Source organism: Arachis ipaensis, chromosome B06 (genome assembly GCF_000816755.2).
Source record: "Arachis ipaensis cultivar K30076 chromosome B06, Araip1.1, whole genome shotgun sequence".
In the NCBI taxonomy this organism is placed as follows: Eukaryota; Viridiplantae; Streptophyta; class Magnoliopsida; order Fabales; family Fabaceae; genus Arachis; species Arachis ipaensis.
Window position 1 is genome coordinate 43853204 of NC_029790.2, and position 16728 is coordinate 43869931.

Consider the following 16728-nt stretch of genomic DNA (forward strand, 5'->3'; position numbering starts at 1 on the left):
TCAGGAGTTCAGGCTTTCTTTAGGTTGTGAGTCTAACCATATCCTAGCTCTGTCTCTTACAGCAAAGGGGAAAAGCATAAGTCTGTAGACCTTGGGATTAACCCCATTGGTCTTAATAGTGTCACAAATTTGCAAGAATTCAGCTAAGAACTGATGAGGATCTTCCAATGGAAGTCCATGAAACTTGTAATTCTGCCGCATTAGAGAAACTAATCGAGGTTTAAACTCAAAGTTGTTTGCTCCAATTGCAGGAATTGAGATGCTTCTTCCATAGAAGTCGGAAGTTGGTGCAGTAAAGTCACCAAGCATCTTCCTTGCATCTCCACCATTATTATTGGGTTCGGCTGCCATGTTTACTTCTTTTTCGAAAATTTCTGTAAGGTCCTCTCCAGGGTGTTGTGCTTTAGCTTCTCTTAGCTTCCTCTTCAGAGTCCTTTCAGGTTCAGGATAAGCATCAACAAGAATGTCTTTATCCCTGTTCCTGCTCATATGAAAAAGAAGAGAATAGAAAAGAAGAAGAATCCTCTATGTCACAGTATAGAGATTCATTTATGTGAGTAGAAGAATAGAAAAATAGAAGAATGAGGTAGAGAGAGAATAAGAAGAGTTCGAATACAGAAAGAGGGAGAGGGTTCGAATTATTAGTAGAAGAGAAGTGTTAGTAATTAAATATAATAAATAGAAAGAGATGAGAGAGAGAAGAAATTTGAAAGTTAATTAAAAGAAAAGAAAAATATTTTTATTTTTATTTTAATTATAAGTTAGAATTCGAAATTATTAAAAAAAATATAATTAAATTAAAATTTAAAACAATTAGTTAATTAAAAAGAATTTTGAAAAAGTTATTAGTGGTTTTCGAAAATTAGAGAGAGAAAAGTAGTTAGGTGGTTTTGAAAAAGATAAGAAATAGTAAACTTTTTTTTTAAATCAAACAAAAAGTCAAGTAGTTAATTGAAAAAGATTTGAAAATAAATTTTGAAAAGATAAGAAGTGAGAAAAAGATTTTGAAATTAAGTTTTGAAAAAGATATGATTGACATTTATGTTGAAAAAGATTGAAAAGAAAATTAAAAAGATTTGATTTTTGAAATTAAAGTTGATGACTTGACTAACAAGAAACTAAAAGATATGATTCTAGAATTTAAAGATTGAACTTTTCTTAACAAGAAAGTAGCAAACTTTAAATTTTTTAATCAAATATTAAATGCTAGCAAAGATTTCGAAAATTATGAAATAAAATTAAGAAAAAGATTTTAAAAATTTGTTTAAATATTTTCGAAAACATTAAAAGAAAAATGAAAAAGATTTTGAAAAATTTTAAGAAAGAATTCAAAAATATTAAAAGAAAAATGAAAAAGATTTGATTTTGAAAAAGATTTGAAAAGATAGAATTTTTAAATTGAAATTTTGACTTAACTAATAAGAAACAACTAAATTTTGAAAATCTTTGACTAAGTCAACCCAAAATTTCGAAATTTATGAGTAAAATAAGGAAGAGATATTATTTTTTATTTTTTGAATTAATGAAGAAAGAGAAAAACAACAAAATGACACAAGACATAAAAATTTAAGATAAAAACAAATAATGCATGCAAGAACACTTTGAATGTCAAGATGAACACCAAGAACACTTTGAAGATCATGATGAACATCAAGAACATATTTTTGAAAATTTTTAAGAAAAGAAATACATGAAAGACACCAAACTTAAAATTTTTTTACTTTTAAACACAATGAATTCGAAAATGCACAAGAAAAGAAAGAAAAGACACAAAACAAGAAAATTTAAAGATCAAACAAAGAAAATCATCAAGAACAACTTGAAGATCAATGAAGAACACAATGCATATATTTTCGAAAGTTAAAGAAAAATTAAAACATGCAATTGACACCAAACTTAAAATTTGACACTAGACTCAAACAAGAAACACAAAAATTTTTTGATTTTTATGATTTTATTAATTTTTTTTGTATATTTTTCGAAATTTTTTTTTGGAAAAAGAAAATAAAGAAATTCAAAATTTTTAATAAGAATTCCAGGATTCATGCAATGTTAGTCTAAAGCTTCGGTCCAAAAGAATTAGACATGGCCAAATGGCCAGCCAAGCTTTAGCACAGAATTTTAAATGAGAATCCAAAGCCTCATGCAATGTTATCCAAAAGCTTCGGTCCAAAAGAATTAGACATGGCCAAATGGCCAGCCAAGCTTTAACATAACACATACAAACATGTCCTTTCTACAATGAAAAGTGGAAACCTTAGTCCAAAAGATTAGACACGGCTTAACAGCCATCCAGGCTTCAACACATCTCATGAAGCTCTAGAATTCATTCTTAAAAATTTTTGAATGATTTTTTTCGAAAACTAAATAATTTTTTTCGAAAGTAAAAATAAAAAGCTTAAACATAAAATAAAATTATCCAATCTAAGCAACAAGATGAACTGTCAGTTGTTCAAACTCGAACAATCCCTGGCAACGGCGCCAAAAACTTGGTGCATGAAATTGCAATCACACTTTTCACAACTCCGCACAATTAACCGGCAAGTGCACTGGGTCGTCCAAGTAATACCTTACGTGAGTAAAGGTCGATCCCACGGAGATTGTCGGCTTGAAGCAAGCTATGGTCATCCTGTAAATCTTAGTCAGGTGGATTCAAATGGTTATGAGGTTTTGATAATTAAAAGATAAATAAAACATAAAATAAAATAAAGACAGTTATGTAATTCATTGGTGGGAGTTTCAGATAAGCGTTTGGAGATGCTTTGTTGCTTCTGAACCTTTGCTTTCTTATTGTCTTCTTCCAATCATGCGTGCTCCCTTCCATGGAAAGCTATATGATCCTCTCGGATGAAAAATACCAGGTACGATCTCTGTACGGCTAATCAACTGTCGGATTTCTCGTCTCGGATGAAAAATATAAGGTACAGCTACCGCACGGCTAATCATTTGTCGGTTCTCACTAGTGTCGGAATAGGATCTCTATATCCTTTTGCACACTGTCACTGCGCCCAACATTCGCAAGTTTGAAGCTCGTCACAGTCATCCCTTCCCAGATCCTACTCAGAATACCACAGACAAGGTTTAGACTTTTCGAATCTCAGGAATGCTACCAATTGGTTCTGGCCTATACCACGAAGGTTCTAATATCATATTCGGATGCTCTGTTGTCAGGAGAGACGATGCGAATCGCGGATCAGAGACCCAAGAGAATATACTCCGGCTGTCGTCCAATAACTACGTTGAACATCATGTAGACCGCTTGTGGTTGTCAAGCACGCGGATCTTGGCTAAGCGAGTAACGAAGATAGTGGGTGATTGTCACGGGTCACCCCTTCATTCTGACTTAACTGAATTAAGTACAAGAGTATATCTTGGAGAAGAAGTAGGCGTGAATTGAAAGAAAACCAATAGTACTTGCATTAAGTTATGAAGAACAGCAGAGCTCCTCACCTTAATCTATGAGGTGTAGAAACTCCACCGTAGAAAATACATAAGAAGAAGAAGGTCTAGGCATGGCCGAATGGCCAGCCTCCCAAAGAGGTTCCAAGGTGTTCAAAAGATCCGAATACAATAGTAAAAAGTGCTATTTATACTAAACTAGTTATTAGGGTTTACAGAAAATAAGTAACTAAGTGCAGATAGTACAGAAATCCACTCCCGGGGCCCACTTGGTGTGTGCTTGGGCTGAGCATTGAAGCTTTCACGTGCATAGGCCATTCTTGGAGTTAAACGCCAGCTTGGGTGCCAATTTCACTACTAGAAAACTAGTTATTATAGACGGATATTTCTGATGGATTTTATCCTACGGAAATACAGACAGAATTTCAAAGGGATTTTTTTGTCGGAAAACAAAAAAAAATGAATTAGCATAAATTACAGACAGAAACAAAATCCGTCGATAATTCTGTCAGTAAAATTAATTTTTTTTTGTGGGAAATAGTTACAGACGGAAAATCCGTCTGTAATTCAATAGACAAAACGCTACATTTTTTTAAATTATTACAGACAGAAAATTCATCTGTAATTTAAAATTTTTTGTCGGAAATATTGAATTAACCCTAATTTTATCCCTACCCTCTCGATCTATTCACGGTTCACACTCCACACAAATCAAATGAGTCTCTCCGTCACCATGTTGCTTCTTCTCTCCGTCGCACCAGCTTCTTCCGCCACTGTCGCCGCCGCTCGCGTCGCAGGATCTCTCTCTGTCATCCCTTGCGCCGCACGGGCTCCCTCTGCCACCGCTCTCGTCGCGTCTGCAGCGATTTGTGAAACTCATCTCAACTTGGTGGAAACTCGGTGGTTATTGTTGAATGGCGAAGCTTGAAGCGAAGCTCGGAATGATAGTTGACTCCGTTGGTAACTTCTTCTCCGGCAAAGACCAGCTTCTCCACTAACCGAATCAAATCGAATCAAACACTTTATATATAGGATTGCATAGATCTTCAATCTTTTGATCTATTCGCACTCCACTAACCAGGTTAGCCCTAACTCCATCCCTTGTTTCTCTCGCTAATTTTTCATTCCAAACGTGTTATTGTGCAGTGTTTTGCTCTGGTCTCGAAATTCGGTTTGAAACAGTGCCGATTAGTGGTTAATTGCTATCAATTTTGTATAGTTGAACATATCTCGATTCTGCTTTCTGCTTCAAATTCGAGTGATCAATTAATCGATCCTCTGTTTTTGTTTTTTTCACCCTCTAGGTTGGAATTGAAATGCAGAGAAAAGCTGCATTGCCGTTGAGGGACGCAAAAAGCGGCAATGCGAACAAGATGAAGGCTCTGTGCGGCAAGGAAGCTTTGGTGAAGCTTCTGCGATGGCATTTTGGTGAAGCTTCTGTGCTGTTCTCTCAGGTTCATTTTTGCAAAAATCTCTCCTTTTTCTTATTTTTTGGTTTCCGTTACTGTTTGGTTGCTGAGAAATCATAGGAAATTGAATTCTGCATTTTTTTATAGGTCTCACTTTTCAGTTTGATTGGTTAAATTAGCTTGACACTTTTCTTTTAACAATGTTTTGGTTGCGAATATAGAAAGAAGAAAGTAAAGAACATGAAGCAAGTTTTATATCAGTGTCATACTCTGATAAACGGTTTGGATATGAAAGAAAAGAAATTAAAAAAGGATCTGAAATTATGAACTCATGTTCTTTGAATTTGGTAAATGGATAAGTTGGGATTTTCATTTTTTGATGGAATGCCAATTACCTTCCCACCCCTCTTTTGGTGCAGGAAGAGATTGTTTTTGTCTTATGCCTACTGGAGGAGGCAAGTCGATGTGTTATCAGATTCCTGCACTGGCCAAAATAGGAATTGTGCTTGTTGTTTGTCCTTCAATAGGTGAATCATGTTCATATTTCCTAATATATACAGTTATGCATCTTATTTGAAGTTTTTGAGTGATAGAATTATCCCAACTCTGGTGAATGCTTTACATAAGGTAATCCGTATACAAGTTTATCTGTTCTTAGATGCATCTATATGGAATTCATTAGATTTTTACAGCATGAGTAAGTTGTTATTATGATCTGAACCCTTAAGGGGTTGTTGATCAGTCTCTAAATATCATATAAGCTGAGGTGTTCCTTTGTGTGTGCAGTATGGACTTTTTTGTTAGTTTAGGAGACCTAGTCTAGGCATGGATTTGATCACCAAGCTTAATATAGGTTATATTGGGTGGACTTTGCCTGGCCAGGCTCTACAACGGCATTTGTGGTGCTGAAGTTCTCCCTCTTCTGTTTGCTTGCAGGAACCAGATACACAAATTTGTGCAAGCATGTTGGATTCATTGAATGAATGCTTACAGGTTAGTATCATTAGATGATAAATATTATACAAAATTAGGGGGTGTTACACTCAAAGTTTGATACTTAACATTCTAGTTGGAAATAAAATCTAGGTTCGCATATATTAACTAACATCATAAGTGATGCTAATAAAGCCAAAACTAAAAGGTTTTGTTTATTTCATGTTTCATAATTGATCTAGAATTCTAGATTAGGATATATTTGTTGAATTGGTTATTAATCTGTTCAACCATTGCCCCTCATTTCCACGTGATAGCAAGTCTGCTCCACTTTGTAATTGTTGTGGTTTTTGTAGTCTTGTTTTTAAAAATAATCATATATTATTATGCAAGAATTTTCACTCCCCTTCACTATTAAGGTGGATGCCTATTGCTTACTTCCTTTTGAAGACCCTTTTTGTTGTCACTTATTTATTTTATAATCAAATTATTTTATAATCACGTGATAGCTTTTAGTTGTTATTACTCTTTTCCAATTGATTTTAGGAAATTGAAGTGTTACGGATTCGACAAGAAAGGGAACCGGTGGAAGGAGAGAACCGCAAGTACCATCAAGTTCCCGAAGAACAAGGTTACTAGCAAGGTTTGGCTTCTCATCTGAACAAAATTCATTTGTGCTTCTTTGTTTATGTTGCTTATTCTCTGATTCTTCAGTTCATAAGTCAGTGAAATTCACTTGTGTATATTTCAGCATGAAGTGTTTACATTTGGGAATATGTTTACAAGTCTATGACCATGACTGCAGGATCTTGCCATGGCATTGGTATTTGTAATAGGATATGTAGGCATCATATTTGAGGAATCTCTAGCTTTCAACAAAAGTGGAGTAGGACTTTTGATGGCTGTAAGCTTGTGGACTATAAAAAGTATTGGGGTAAATATCGATCACTTAGCTTTTTTTACTTTTGACATTATCAGTGAATTCCTTATGCATCTGTTCCTTGTTGTGCTTCCGAGATTTAGGTAGCTCATACAAGCTTTTGTTTTGCAATGAATAGGACAGAAACACTCAATACACATTGACCTGAAGTTGATGTACCTATTCAAATTAGTTCATGTCTCATTCCTCTTTATTTGATTTTCCACTGCTGTTTGCTTTATCTTTTATGGAATGTATGTACTGTATAGGCTCCATCAACTGGTGTAGCTGTTTCTGAGCTAACGCTTGCGTCTGCAGAAGTCAGTGAAATAGTGTTTTTCTTCTTGGAGCTATGACTATTGTGGAAATAGTTGATGCTCATCAAGGATTTAAGCTAGTTACTGACAATATAACAACTCGAAAGCCACGACTTCTCCTTTGGGTGGTAAATTCAATTGCTTTATCTCTAATATATTTTTGGCCATTCTAAAGATTTCTCGGAAGATACCGTGCAAATTAAGACTTTTGATATTTGATTAAATTAGTTGAAATTTTCATTCTATGGTCAAATATGTTATTATCATCCAGGTTGAACATCAATAAAAGGAGTTTTTCAACAATATTTCAATTCAAACACCCCCCCCAAATACCCACCACCTCTCTCTCGTCTCTCTTCCAACCAAAATATTCTAAATCTTCAGTGAATTATTTTAATGAATATTTAGAAATAAATATAAATGATAGTTGGACTGCTAATTATCCAAGAGAGTGTGCTTATAGGCCTTTATGTTGGATTCAGAGTATAAAGCTCATGTTTTAGATTTTGGGACTGCTAAGTTTTTCAAGCATGGTTCATATATATAGTTGGACAACATTTGCTGGTACTTTTGGCTATGCTGCTCCAGGTTACACCTTTTCCCTTATAATTTTGAAATGATAGTGATCACATCATTTTTCACTTGTTTTGTTGATTTAGTTTATATTTCATTTTTCTCTATTAAGATAATAAGATCTTTATATGGTAAATCTTTAAAATGGATTAAGCTTATGCAATATCTACTGTCTATTCTATATCAATGCTCTACACAGTGGAATAAAACTTGATTGTGCTTGTTCATATTGCATCAAATCAATAATTTTTAAATATATTACCTTTTTCATTAGGACATTATGCGTGACTGAAACTTAATGCTCTATGATCACTGACGGAAATGCAACATCATTTTCAGCTATCAAGAAGAGGATGGAGAAGGATATTGATAAAGTTAGAAAGATTGCACATAGTGTCAAAACAAAAATAGAAGCTATAAACAGAGATGTAATGAGACAAAGATAATGACTTGATGTTTTAGTCGATTTTAGTCCTGAAATTTCAAACATGAGGAATTTTTTATATGGTCTTGTTATTTGCATAACTTAGTATAGTTGAACAATACATTGAGTTTATGTTTTGAATTATAGTTGATGTATCAACACACTTTGATGTATGTTTTTACTTATTATTATAGTTGATGATCAATACATTTTGTTTATGTTTTGAATTATATTGACTTGCTTGTTTATAATATTTTTCTTTTAGTTTGATAATACGATGAATTTGTTTATTTTTTGAAATATTATAAATATTTGAATACAAATTAGATAAAAATTTATATTAAATTTATATTTATTTTGTATGAAAACAAGCTTATTTTGTAATTAGAAAAATAAAAAAAAATTCTATTTTACCTTAATGACGGATTTACAGATGAATTTTCTGTCTGTAATCAGAATGTGAGATTATTTTTCAAAGTTCAAATTACAAGCAAAAAATTCGTCGAAAAATCCGTCTGTAATTACAGACGAAAAATCCGTCTGAAAATCCGTCTGTAATTACAGACGAAAAATCCGTCAAAAAGTTCGTCGCCTTCGGAAAATGGATGGAGAATTTACAGAGAAAAAATTCGTTGGTAACTAGTAAAAATTCGTCGGTAATTTCTGATGGAAAAAACCCGTCGGTAAATAATTTCCGACGGGGCTTTTACAGAGGGACAAAATCCGTCGGTAACCAAAAATCTGACTGTAATAAAGACTAAATTTTTCTGTAAATTTGTCTGTATTAAGCCATTTTCTAGTTGTGTTTGAGCGTTTAACTCCAGTTTTGGTGCCAGTTCTAGCGTTTTACGCCAGAAAAGGGTCTCTGGCTGGCGTTTTACGCCAGTTTGGGCCATCAAATCTCAGGAAAAGTGTGAACTATTATATATTTCTGGAAAGCCCAAGATGTCTACTTTCCAACGCAATTGAGAGCGCGCCAATTGGGCTTCTGTATCTCTAGAAAATTTACTTCGAGTGCAGGAGGGTCAGAGTCCAACAGCATCTGCAGTCCTTTCTCAGCCTCTGAATCAGACTTTTGCTCAGGTCCCTCAATTTCAGCCAGAAAATACCTAAAATTACAAAAAAACACACAAACTCATAGTAAAGTATAGAAATGTGATTTTTGCATAAAAACTAATAAAAATATAATAAAAAGTAATTAAAACATATTAAAAACTATATAAAAACAATGCCAAAAAGGGTATAAATTATCCGCTCATCAGACACGTACGCGTGAGCATATTTGTGCGCAAGGCACACTTCCTGCGCCACTCCCGCGCAAATCTCTGTTCACTTTTATTTTTCACGCACACACATATGACGCGTATGCGTCAGCGACGCTTGCGCGTTGTGTGCTCTCTTTTTTTTTTTTTTAAATATCCGGTTCCTGTTCTAAAATACTTGCATGATCAGAGAAATAGTAAAAACTCAATAAAAATCAAATAAGTAAGAAAACTACTACTATGAAAAGTAACTAAGGATACGAAATTATCGGGTTGCCTCCTGACAAGCGCTTCTTTAACGTCACTAGCTTGACACTTGATTATTGAAGTTTCTTCCTCTTCTTCAAGTTGGTTAAAAGAAATGTCTCCAAGGGGGGAGAGGTGAAAATTAGTGCCCCCTGATATAAATTCCTCCTAACGAGCTTTCTTTTATTGTGATTAGCTTGATTCACCTTGCTTGTTGGGGTAGAGGTTGGATTGTTTTTTGCTGACCTTCTCTTTTTCATGGATATTTTCTTCTGTTTCTTGGTCACAATCCCCTTTTCAGTGCTTTCCTTGGTTGCCTTCACTTCTTTGATTTCAAAATGTGGGTGTTGTGTGATGGTTAGAGTATACCCTTCATCAAGAACTTCTTGAATTGGTGGTTCAATAAACTCATCCTCTATGCCACTCTCTGCTTTATTGGATTGTAGATTCCCGTAATTGTTTTCATCCCTTACAACATCTTTTGTTTGTGTATCTTCCTCCTTTGTTTTTGCATCTCCCTCTTCTTCCATGCGTAAGGGTGGAAATTTCTCTAATTCATTGGAGTATGAACTCCTTTGATTGATTTTCTCACTTTCTTCTATAGGATCTTGCATTATATCTCTTGGGAAGAAATTTGCTTGTTTCTCTTCCTGTGACTTGATAATCGACTGCGCATGTTTCTCTATATTTTTGACACTCGTCTTTATATTACGTATGAATTCTTTCATGAGAAGATTAAGGTCTGATGGTATTTGAGATAAATAAGGAGATGGTGGCTCTTGATATGAATAAAAAGGAGATGATGATTCTTGATAAGAGTAAAAAGATGATGGTTCTTGGTATGGATAGGGAGATAGTGGCTCTTGATATGGGTAGAAAGATGTTGGTTCTTGATATGGATAGAGAGGTGGTGGTTCTTGGTATGAATATGGAGATGATGGTTCTTGATATGAATATGGAGATGGTGGTTGTTGATAGTTGGAACATGGAGCACTGAAGTTTCTATGGTTTTGACCTTGCCAACCAAAATTTGGGTAGTTCTCCCATTCATAATGATATGAATCACTCCTTGGGTGTGAGTAGTAACCCATGTGATCTATCTCCATTATTGTTCCTTAGCACAAAACACCAAACAAAATTAAACGCACCATGTGGTAAACAGGAAAGCAAAGAAGAAATAACAGAATTTTTTTATATATAAAATTTAAATAAAATTAAAACTAAAATGCCTAATCTAAGCAATCAAACAACTAACAGTTGTCAATCACAATCAATCCCCGGCAACGGCGCCAAAAACTTGGTGCGGAATTTATAACCACAAACTAACCGGCAAGTGCACCGGGTCGTACCAAGTAATACCTCAGGTGAGTGAGGGTCGATCCCATGAGGATTGATGGATCAAAAAACAATAATTGAATGATAGGCTTAGTTAGACAAACATAAAGTAGTGTTTGAGAGTCCAAAAAGCATTAAACAGTAAATTCAGAGTTCAAAGATAGGCAAGTAAATAAGTTGGGAATAAAATATGGAGAAGGTAGTTAAGGTTTCAGACTTATCTATTTTTCCAGATTGATCTTTCTTACTAAATATTTTAATTATGCAAGATTTAATTCATGGCAAACTGTATGTGACTAGACTCTAATTCCTTAGACCTTTCTAGTCTCCTCTAATTCTCATTAACTGCCAATTCCTTGGTCAATTAATTCCAATTAGAGGGTGAAGTTTAATTCTGGTTATTATGCCACAAAAACTCTAATTACTCAAATATAAAAGAATTATATGTCACGTATCCCGTTAAATCCAGATAATTAGAAGTTTAGGAGAATTTGTTTTCAAGTTGTTGTTCAAGTAAAGAGCTTTTCCAAGTTATACAAGAACTCAATTAGAAAGAGGGTCATACTTTCGTTCCACCCAATTTCATAAGATAAAGAACAAAAGCAATTCTTAAATTATAAATCAATACATAAATTAAAATAGAAAAAGCAAAAGAATCAATCCATACAAATAGATAGAGCTCCTAATCTTAACAATGGAGAATTAGTTGCTCATGGTTCAGAGTGAAAAACTAGGATTGTAAATTGGGCTGAGTTGGAATGAAAAGTTAACTAATCTGCGAATCCTCCTCAGGGAAGTTTCTTTTATATCTAATCCTAATAAATTTTAAAATCTAATTTCTAAAATTAAAATAATATCCTTTCCTAAAATAAAATTTAAATTTAAATCAGAATTAATTAAATAATCAGCAAGTCTTCAATTGATGGATGGGGACCACTTGTTTCGTCCATTCTGCAGCTTCTAACATGTGTTTTCTGGGCTGAAAATTGAGTCAAAAACAGCCCAGAAATTGCCCCCAGCGTTTTCTGCGTTTTCTACACGTAGCACATGTTACGCGTACGCGTCAGTCACGCATACGCGTCGATAGTCTTCTTCGCGAGTCACGCGTACGCGTTGCCATGGAAATCTTCAAATCACGCGCACGTGTGAGGTGCGCGCGCGCGTCGCTCCTCGCTGCCATCTCCTTTAATTCCTGTGCTGCAGAAACTCCATCAAATTCAGCCGAATGCTACCTAAAATAAACAGAATTGCAAAAGACTCAAAGTAGCATCCATAGTGGCTAAAGATAATTAATTTTTTATTAAACTCAACAAATTAAATGCAAATTCACTAGGAAAAGATTGGAAAGATTCTCACGCATTACAATGCATTATAACTTGCCTTCGATGATACCACCACGAAGACCATGTTTCGATCAGAAGACCCAACTTGTACCCTAAGGGTTACCAACCCTTTTGCAGGAGTGAACACTCCACTATAGTTAGTCACAGAAATAATAGTAGGGATTAAATCATCCAGATGTTTCCCTACTTTCATTAACATCCTCTTAGGCAACAAACTTACTGCTGCTCCTCCATTGATTAAAACTTTATTCACCTTGATTCCACCCATGGAAGCTGTGATTTGTAAGGGATGAAGATGAGATTTTTGTTTTTTAGTACGCCTCTGAAAATAGCCTGGTTGATCCTCATATCGAATGAATGAAAAAACCTCCTCATCTTCTACATCTTAGTCTTCACCAGGATTTCCCTCATATTCTCCTAGATATTCAGTTGGAATTATCGAAATGTGCTCACCATTTCATCATCACCCTCTTCAAAGTACTCCTCATCCAAATCAACATCTTTCTCTTTAATAACCTCTGTGGCTATTATTATAGCCTTGCCTTTATATAGTTAAACAGGGGATGGAATTTCCTTTGAATTTGTTTCTCCAACAGCAGGGAATACCACCCTCGAAGGAATAGAAGGAGTTGCCCCCTTGACTTTTTCACTCTGAGATGCCCCTAGAACTTGACGTCTACCCCTTCCTCTTTGATATCCTCTTGCTTGACCTCGAAAACAAGGATAACGATTGATTAGCAGATATTTTATACGCTTTTTAGCATCATTTTCATATAGTTTTTATTATGTTTTGTTTAAGTTTTATTATCTTTTCATAGGTTTTAGTGAAAAATTCAAATTTTTGGATTCTACATTGAGCTGTTGTGTTTTATGATGATTTCAGGTAAATTCTGGCTGAAATTGAGAAGCTTTGGGAAAATCTGAGTCAGAGACAGAGAAAGGACTGTAGATGTTGTCATATTCTGACCTCCGTGCACTCAAAGGAGCATTTTTGGAGCTACAGAAATCCAAATGGCACGCTCTCAATGGCATTGGAAAGCTAACATCCAGGGTTTTCCAACAATATATAATAGTTTATGCTTTCCTCTGGAAATGAATGTCCAAAACTGGCGTTCAACGCTAGTACTTCACCCTCTTCTTGGCGTTGGATGCCCAAAAGGGAGCAGCTGGCGTCCAATGCCCAAAAAGGAGTCCAAAGATGGCGTTCAACACCCAAGAAGGGTACTAGCTCAAGGAGCCACCCTTAGCTTAGCCCAAACACTCACCAAGTAGGTCCTAGAAGTGGATTTTTGCACTATCAACCTAGTTTATTCTATTTCCATAATCCTTAGTTGCTAGACTAGTATATATAGAACAAAGATCACCCTTGTTAGAGATCTTTGCCCATTCAAATCTTTCATTACTTTTCTATAAGCTATGAGTCACTAACCTTCTAGGTTAAGGTTAGGATCTCTACTGATTCTTATAGATTAATAATATTACTATTCTATTTCAATCTATGCTTGATTCCATTCTAAGATGTATCTTCGTTCTTCATCCTAATGAATTGGAAGTGTAACTTGACCGTCATCCCTATTCTACATGGGTTCTTGCGAGTCCTTGACGGGATAGTACTGAACCACAAGCTTGATTATACATCTCTTAGACGGCTAATTCATGACATCATTGGGGACTTGGAGACATCAGTTCAACCAAGGTACAGGGGCGATTAGGGCCTTTGTGGTATAAGCTAGGATCAATGGAGCAGTATTTTCTGATTCGGAAGATCCGACCTTGTCTGTGGTGATTTGAGTAGGATCACCAAGGGAATGGACTGCTAGAGCTTCACCCTCGTTCAAATTGGATGACCACTGACCTGGCGTTCGATCTGAGGCAGAGGAGATTAATGACCACTGACCTGGCATTAGTCACTTATAGCCTGCCATGGAATGAATCATCAGAAGTTGAAGTAGACGGTGAGAAAAGTTGATCCAGAAGGAAGGAGTATCTCTGAAGCCTCAACCGCTCTCTTATCATTGATTTCACACCACTTAAGTAATTCTATCTTTATCTTATTTTTATGCGTTTTCCACAACAACTATATCGCCTGACTAAGACCTACAAGATAGCCATTGTTTGTTCAAACCAACAATCTCCGTGGGATCGACCCTCACTCACCTGAGGTATTACTTGGACGAGCCGGTGCACTTGCCAGTCTATCTGTGCGAATATTGCGGAGTCAATTTCGTGCACCAACCGTTGCTGGGGATTGTTCGAGTTTGACAAATTACCAGATTATCTTATTGCTTAGATTTGGTACCTTTAATTGTGTCTTTTGTTTTCTTTTTCAAAAACTTTTTCAAAATCCATCTTTTCTTTGTCTTTTGTTTGAGTCTAGTGTTAATTTTTAAGTTTGGTGTCCCTTGTGTGTTTATCTTTTCTTTAAATTTTCGAAAATTGTTCTTGAGTGTTCTTCTTGGTATTCAACTTGTTCTTGTTTCTTTTCTTTGCTTGATATAAAAATTTTAAGTTTGGTGTCTTTTGGTTGTTTTTCTCTTTCTTCATTAATTCGAAAAAAAATATTTCTTTTATCTTTATTCAAATTTTTGAAAATCTTGTTTCTTTTCTTATCTTGATTTAAAAATTTTTAAGTTTAATGTTTTCTTGTTAGTAAAGTCAAATTTCAAATTTCAAACCTTATCTTTTTCAAATCTTTTCTTTTAATTTGATTTTCTCCTATCTTATCTTTCTTTTTAAAGTTTAAAATTCAAATCTTTTTAAATATTTACTATCTTTTCAAATTTGATTTTCAAAATCTTTTTAATTTTAAATCTTATCTTTCTTAACTTCCTTTTAAATCTTTATCTAATATTTCTCTTTTTAATTTTAAAACTTACCTAACTTATCTTATTTTTAATTTTAAACTTTTCAATTTCAAATCTTTCCTTCTTTTTTCGAAAATAACCTTTCAATTTTCAATTCCTTTTAGTTAATTTATTTTTAATTTCCTTCTTGTTTTTGAATTAAATAAATAAATAAAATAAAAACAAAAATATTTTAATTCTAGTTTCTCTTTTTATCTCTTAAAATTCGAATTCTTCCACCCCCTCTATTCGAATTCTTCTTCTCACTCCTCTACCCTCATTCTTCTTTCTTCTTCACATCTCACTGGGAGTTCTCTATACTTTGGCATAAAAACTTCCATTCTCTTTCTTTTTGTTTTTCTTTTTCTTGTTTATGAGTAGGAATAGAGATAAAAAATCTCTCTTTGATCCTGATCCTGAACCTGAGAGGACCATAAGGAGGCGTTTACAACAATTTAAAGCACAACACTCCAGAGGAAACCTCACAGAAATTTTTGAACAAGAAGCTGAAATTACAAACATGGTAGCCGATCCGAATGATACAGGAGATGCAAGGATGGTTCTTGGTGAGTTCACTGCACCCACTTCTGACTTTTATGGAAGAAGCATCTCCATACCTGCCATTAGAGCAAATAACTTTGAGCTTAAGCCTCAATTAGTCTCTCTAATACAACAGAATTGCAAATTTCATGGACTTCCACAGGAAGATCCACATCAATTCCTATCTGAATTCTTGGAAATCTATGATACTGTTAAGACCAATGGAGTGGATCCTGAAATCTACAGGCTTATGCTTTTCCCTTTTTCTGTTAGAGATAGAGCTAGGATATGGTTAGATTCTCAGCCAAAAGAAAGCCTAGACTCTTGGGAAAAGTTAGTCAATGCATGCTTGGCCAAGTTCTTTCCACCTCAGAAGATGAGCAAGCTCAGGGTGGAAGTTCAAACATTCAGATAAAAAGAGGGTGAATCCCTCTAGGAAGCTTGGAAAAGATACAAGCAACTGATTAGGAAATGTCCTCCTGACATGCTCTCAGAATGGTCTATCCTAGGTATCTTCTATGATGGTCTATCTGAGATGTCCAAGATGTCCTTGGATCATTCTGCTGGTGTATCACTCCACTTGAAGAAAATGCCTGAAGAGGCACAGGAACTCATTGAAATAGTTGCAAACAACCAGTTCATGTACACTTTTGAGAGAAACCCTATGAACAATAGGGTAGCTCAGAAGAGAGGAGTCTTGAAGGTTGACACTCTGAATGCCATATTGGCTCAGAATAAGATCTTGACCCAACAAGTCAATATGATCTCTCAGCATTTGACTGGAATGCAAGCTGCAGATGGCAGCATTCAAGACACCACCTATAAAGGAGAAGCTTATGATCCAGATCAACCCATAATGGAGGAGGTGAATTATATAGGAGAACCTTACGGAAACACCTACAACTCCTCATGGAGGAATCATCCTAACTTATCATGGAAGGATCAACAGAAGCCCCAGCAAGGCTTCAACAATAATCAAGGTGGAAGAAACCAGAATAGGTTTAACAGTAATAAACCATTCCCATCTTCTCAGCAACATATGGAGACTTCTAAGCAGAGCCTCTATGACTTAGCAACCATAATCTCTAAAACTAGGTCTTCCATCAGAAATCTGGAGGTACAAGTTGGTCAGCTGAGTAAGAGAATCCCTAAGACCCCTCCTAACACTCTCCCAAGTTAACATTG

At 35.1% G+C, this 16728-nt stretch overlaps 3 long non-coding RNA genes across 3 annotated transcripts in view; all 3 read left to right on the top strand.

Moving 5' to 3' along the window:
• On the top strand, positions 4097-4833 carry LOC110263309. Its single transcript, XR_002348721.1, has 2 exons — positions 4097-4480; positions 4704-4833. It is a non-coding gene; the product is annotated as an uncharacterized LOC110263309 (long non-coding RNA).
• Positions 4884-16728, top strand: part of LOC110263310 — a 17270-nt gene continuing 5425 nt past the window's right edge. Inside the window, exon 1 of the long non-coding RNA XR_002348722.1 lies at positions 4884-5335. This is a non-coding gene — a long non-coding RNA (uncharacterized LOC110263310). The remainder of the gene's footprint in view (positions 5336-16728) is intronic.
• LOC107648139 lies at positions 7404-8201 on the top strand. Its single transcript, XR_001621747.2, has 2 exons — positions 7404-7565; positions 7890-8201. It is a non-coding gene; the product is annotated as an uncharacterized LOC107648139 (long non-coding RNA).